We start from the raw sequence: 5,785 nt of genomic DNA, 5'->3' as shown, positions 1-5,785 counted from the left end.
AACGCGTGTATTTTTACCATCACCCACCGCATGCACTGCAGACAGTACACAAGTTATCGCTGACAATGCACAGTATAACCATGTCACTCACGTCTACACCGACCGGCTAATACGTATCACCTACCACACAAGAACCTAAATTATCGTCTATGTGTTGGTGGCGATTTACGCATTACTTAGAATACACCGTACCGGTAAAATACACGCCCCGCGGCACCCCTGCCCCCTCCTCCTCGTACCACCCTAGTCTTGAATTTCCATCTCGGCGGACGAAACCTGCTATAGTTTATCTATACTCACTGATATATGCTGAATCTCAAATCTTTCTTATGCTATCGGAATTTCGCAGAATCTAGCTCGAGCATAATCCTGAAAATCATAAACACCAGTATCCATACTCTCCACCTCCACCCCCCCCACCCCACCTCTGCCCGCAATGCAAAAATTTTACTACTGCGTAGCCTCAGCGCGGCAACTTCGAGACGAAAGTAAGGACTGGGAGATATTTAAGGGCTAGTTAGATTTTACCAGGTCACTAGCCCTGCTGGCTAGGAACATTTCTATTGTTAGTCTTCAAATGCCTGTTTAAAGTAACTTAACTCTTCTCTCAAAGACCAAGTTTCATTTGAAAGCACAGCATTGCATCAATTTTTTTAACTTGTGTTTTTTGGGACCTTGTCTATTAGCATTATCAGAAGGCTGTTTTAATAAATACTGCTGACATCGCCAAGCCCTTATTAACAGCGTTTTAATCTTGCAGAATCAATCCTTGAAAATTTCTTCAAGTCCATCTCCACTATGATCTCTTTGGCTCGTGCAAAGTACTTTTTAACTGCAAAAATATTATGAAAATATTTGCTATACTATAACACTTGTAAACATATTCGCTCCATTAATAATTATCGATATTACCTTCCATCTAGACGGTCCTATGGTTTATCAATATTAACTTGACACATTACTTCTAAAATTATTGCTAAATTAACCTCTGCCCATGCTGCATTTGGGGGAGCTTTGGCACAACTTGCAGGTGCATCTTACGAATACCTACAGCACAAGAGCAAGTGTGCATCTTATATATATATATATTATATCTGGGGTGGAAGAAGTTATCAATTATACAAAGGATTAGACGAGCATAATGCAGTATAATATTAACACATGCACATGTGAACTACTGGTTGTATAGTCTATTTTTATAAATAAACGACAATTTACATTAAATATACCAGAATAGTTTATCCTGCTTACGAATGCTTGATTCTGCTTATGAATAGTTAATATACAATACATTACATTGTATATTGCCCATTTCTAGAAATGAAATGATGAAAGTGTAGCGTCAAGAAACATTTCAAAGGACCGAGTGATTACTAACGTCTTGGCCGGAGGATTCGTTCATTGCTAATTTCTTTGCTTGGCGACCATTCTTTGTTACTCTCTCCCTTCTTCCTTTTTTTCTTCTTAGTTACACATCTCTTCGTCAATTCTGGCTTCGCCACCTTTAATCCTAATGTCCCAACAGGGATTTTGTTTACAGTTTAGGAAGAAAAGGATAAATAACGAAATTATTGACCACGTTTAGTAAATTCGGGAAAAATATTGCCAACAAATTCCTGAATTGATATTTTCAAATGGTAACACTGCATGAGTTTATATTCCTGTGGTATACACAATAACACATCAGTGTATAATAATAACGTATTAGCCTACTTACTTTACAATCCTGATGAAGTATGTAGGCCTATTGTAATGATTATACAATGCGGTTTGTTTTTTCATTGTTTAAAACATTGATTAATTTAATTGCCTATATTCATATATACTGTATCTATATCTACAATACTTCTATATTCTATAAATACTTTAAATAGGGCCTAGTAAATTATTTTAAAAGTACATTATTACCATGGATTACCCACCTAGCGACAGCAATCGTTTCATAGTTTTTCTTCAAGTTTTTTAACCTCTCCCTCTCGTAGTCACAGATGCCATCAAGCTGGTCTGGTTGTGGATACTCATCACTATCAATCTCTTTCGCGGAGTCTGCGTCGGGGTCTCCCAATAACTTCATGGTGTCTGCGTTCATTGTCAATTATGCTCTAAGCTGGAAAATAAAAAAATGCTTCACAGCTATCTAACAATCGTCGGCTTTTATATGCCTCTACTAGAGGCTCTGGTACTGCTAGTAGCTATATATAGTTGTATACTATTACTAAGTTCACTTACCTAGTAACAAAAAACAATCTGATGCAAAAATGACACAGAATGATGATATAATCTGTCTAATCGTGATAAATCGTATCAGTAAATCGTCTAATCGTAACAGTAAATATGGCGCCTGGGACGTCGATAGAAAGTGCAGCCGCAGACGAATTTTCCCGCCAAAGTAAAACGGTCGCAGGTCCCGTCATCTTCTGGTAAATGTTAAAATAATCGAATCAACCACTCGTGCTCGTCTTTCCACTGATCTCATTATATATATATATATATATATATATATATAAATATATATAAATAAATAAATCTGTATATATATTATACATACTATATGCATGTATTGTAGGATATCGAGCTTTCAGCTGTTGCGTTTCTCTTGACACGAACCTAAGCGAGAACTGTTTATTTATAACAAAGGTGGCGCTGCGACACTGTATTTGAACCAGAAGACGCGAGGACTAAAACGCCATAGGAATTCAGATAGGGAGCGCTTCCCAGCTTAATTCGTTCCTCTATATAGATAAGGACATGGCCACGGCTTCTCACACGCACAGATAACAATAACAATAACAATAACAATATAACATTAACAATGACAAATAACAAATAATAATGACAACGACAACGACAACGACAATAACTATGACAATAGCAATAACAACAACATTAGCAAAATACGCAAATTAAATCTCTATCGAATCGATGTAAAACTATAGCTAGGCCTACTTCGTAGAATAACTGCGCTCGCCAGGAGGTGGTGATTCTAATAGTGACAGGGTGACACGGCCAGTGTGTGCGTGCGCGTGCGCGTGTGCGTGCGTGTGTGCACGCGCGCCTGTTCGTTTGTATGTGCGAGTGCGTGAGCGTGACCGCGTAGGTGCGTGCATATGTGCGGGTGTCCACGTGTGTGTGTGCGTGTGCGCGTGTGTGTGTGCGTGTGCACGTATGTGTGTGAAGGTGTCCGCGCGTGTGTGAGTGCGTGCATGAATATGTACGTGTATGTGCGTAGTACTGCGTGCGTGCGTGCGTGCATGTGCGTGCGTGCATGCCTATGTGCGTGCCTACTTGCGTGCGTGCGTGCGTGCGTGCGTGCGTGTTTACATGCACGTATGAGTGTGTGCGTACGCGTGTGTGAGGACGGCACACTAGTAATCATACAATTAGCATGACAGCAGCAGTATCGCTGCCACCTTTACGTAATGCCTCGATCCAATCACATCGACCTATACCTACTGCCAGTCTTTCGTTGGCACAGAAAGCAACAACGATGTATCAATCATACATCGGGGATTGCAGATGTGTAATAATACACTATACTGTGTAATAGGAGGGTTCGTCCGACCCTAGAGAACCATTCTCTCCCCTACGAATTACTCACAGTGATCGAGGATAATGAGTGAAGGCTAAAGACCCGATAGTCCGGCCATCTCGTTTATCCGTTCTATTTTATCGATTTTTTTCGCCCGGCGTTGGTGCTTCGGGAAACTCCCCCCGCTGCGACTGCAGTCGCGTACGACTACACTAGACTGTGCGTCGATAGCTTAAACACCGCGTTGGGCCCTCTGAGTCGCATGAAGAGCAGATATAAATGCAGAGCTATCGCTACACGCGCGTTCGCCCACGTTTCCCTATACCCGGCTAGGCAGCCATCGACCGCCATTATTACGTCATCATCGATTGCAACAATGTATCACGGATGTAACCTGTATAATACCAGTCGTCATGTTACGCTTGACTGCGTTCGCTACACTGACGTTCTGGTGAGTAGGCCCTAGCGGCCGTTACGAGCAGGAGCGGTAATCATTAACGTTACCACGGATGACGTAATGAGAGCAATAAAGGAGCGCTACATCACTTTAACGATAGATAAAATTCGATAGAAGTCTCTATAGAATCTATCGGAGATTCAAAAGCAGGTGATGATTGTACTTATCCCGACCCCCGGCGTCTGCAATGCATTTATACACACCGGTCGCCGTGACATCTATTTTTACATGCATCGCAGTTCGATGTAAATTCACGTTGGAAATTTATACGTCGATTTATTAGAAACAGTTGAGTAGTCACCCCCCCTCCTCTTCTCGTCGTCGGTTTGTCGTTGTAAGAAGAACAGAGTTGAACTCAGAGCACCCTCTATTATTGCTACGAACAAACCACTGATCTCTATTATACTAATAGAATAGTTAGTATAATAGAGAGCAGTGGCACAAACACGTTACTATAGTGTCGTAGTCAAGTTTCTCACCACGGTACCAGAGAACTCGCGAAAACACGCGAGAACACGCGAGAGGGAGGATTATCACATCATATCACACCAATAGCCTATGCAGGCGTCCTTACAGCGTTTTGTACGAAATGTAAAAAAAGCTATATCGGCGGATTGTAATAATTGCAAACGGGTTCAAGAGTTGCAGTGGTGGCTATTCGTTTTTCATTAATTTGTCGCAAGTTGAGTATTTATGGCACGTTCTCATTAAATATTGACATTAGATATCGGGGTTAGCTGGGTATTTATTACTCGTACGAACAAGCTAGCTTCTCAAGTGCGCTCATAGAACCGAGAGTGAGTTTGCGCAAAACAAAAAACTTGAACATCGTATAACATCACACGTAACACTGCCATTTGTACACGTAACTGTAATAAGTGTACACGTAACAGTTCCATGTGTACACATATCAATGGCGTATGCAGCATAAGGCGGAACCGGCGTACGCCCCCCTCCCGTTTCTAGGCCCAAAAATCAATAAAACTTAAAAAAAATTCTTTTTAGTAGCAGCGGGTCTTCAGGGGTAACGTCAGACTGAACGCCCTCCTGCTTCTGTTGCTCCACAAGGACCTCCTTTTGCAAATGGATAATGTGGCCAACATCTTCATCAGAAGGAAGCTTCGAAGGTTGCTACTGGCAAACCCCATGGGGGACGCTTAAGGTCCCGAACACACAATCATGACTTGAACATCTCAGTGGCAATAATTAGTAGGCCTAATTGTCACACTGACTTCTCACCCTGACCTGCATGTGTACCAATCGTAGCTATAATTATCAACATGATATATAACACTGCATGTACGGTGTGCACGTACCACAATATGCAGAGTCTACCCTCACAGGTTAACGCTGCACGTAGTTCATGAAGGCAACATTTGACATTTGAATATATGACAGTTAGTATAATTGGTTGGCATTTGTTTTATCAGAGGCGAGCGTGCGTGAGCGTGACATCGTCATGCTTTGATTATCAAATGTGTTTGATCGTTGAAACCCTCCCCACATACACGCGCAGATATAACGAGATTAAACGCGTATTCATATACGGGCACAATATTTAGCGCAGAGTCTTGCGTTACAAACGAGCTCGTGTTGTGTGTGTGTGCTGTTGTGTGTGTGTGTGTGTGGTGTGGTGTGTGCTGTTGTAGGCGAATGCGTGCGTGCGTGCTGTGCGAGCGTGTCTGTGCGGTTGCGTGCGCTCGCGAGCGTTGCGTGCGTGCGGCTGCGGTTGTATGTGTGTGCGTGTGTCCGGCCCACGAGTTCTATGCGTTTGGATATGAAATTTTGTAATAATTTTT

The 5,785-nt window shown here is 42.1% G+C and overlaps 1 long non-coding RNA gene across 1 annotated transcript in view; it reads right to left on the bottom strand.

Annotated features, from left to right (window-relative positions):
- Nucleotides 1-1,497, bottom strand: part of LOC106819299 — a 5,337-nt gene extending 3,840 nt beyond the window's left edge. Inside the window, exon 1 of the long non-coding RNA XR_001395394.1 lies at nucleotides 1,379-1,497. This is a non-coding gene — a long non-coding RNA (uncharacterized LOC106819299). The remainder of the gene's footprint in view (nucleotides 1-1,378) is intronic.
- Nucleotides 1,498-5,785: the final 4,288 nt, after the last annotated feature.

This window comes from Priapulus caudatus, unplaced genomic scaffold, assembly GCF_000485595.1.
Source record: "Priapulus caudatus unplaced genomic scaffold, Priapulus_caudatus-5.0.1 Scaffold3128, whole genome shotgun sequence".
Taxonomy (NCBI): domain Eukaryota; kingdom Metazoa; phylum Priapulida; class Priapulimorpha; order Priapulimorphida; family Priapulidae; genus Priapulus; species Priapulus caudatus.
The sequence above is the reverse complement of the archived record's forward strand: the minus strand, read 5'-3'. Positions and strand labels throughout refer to the sequence as shown.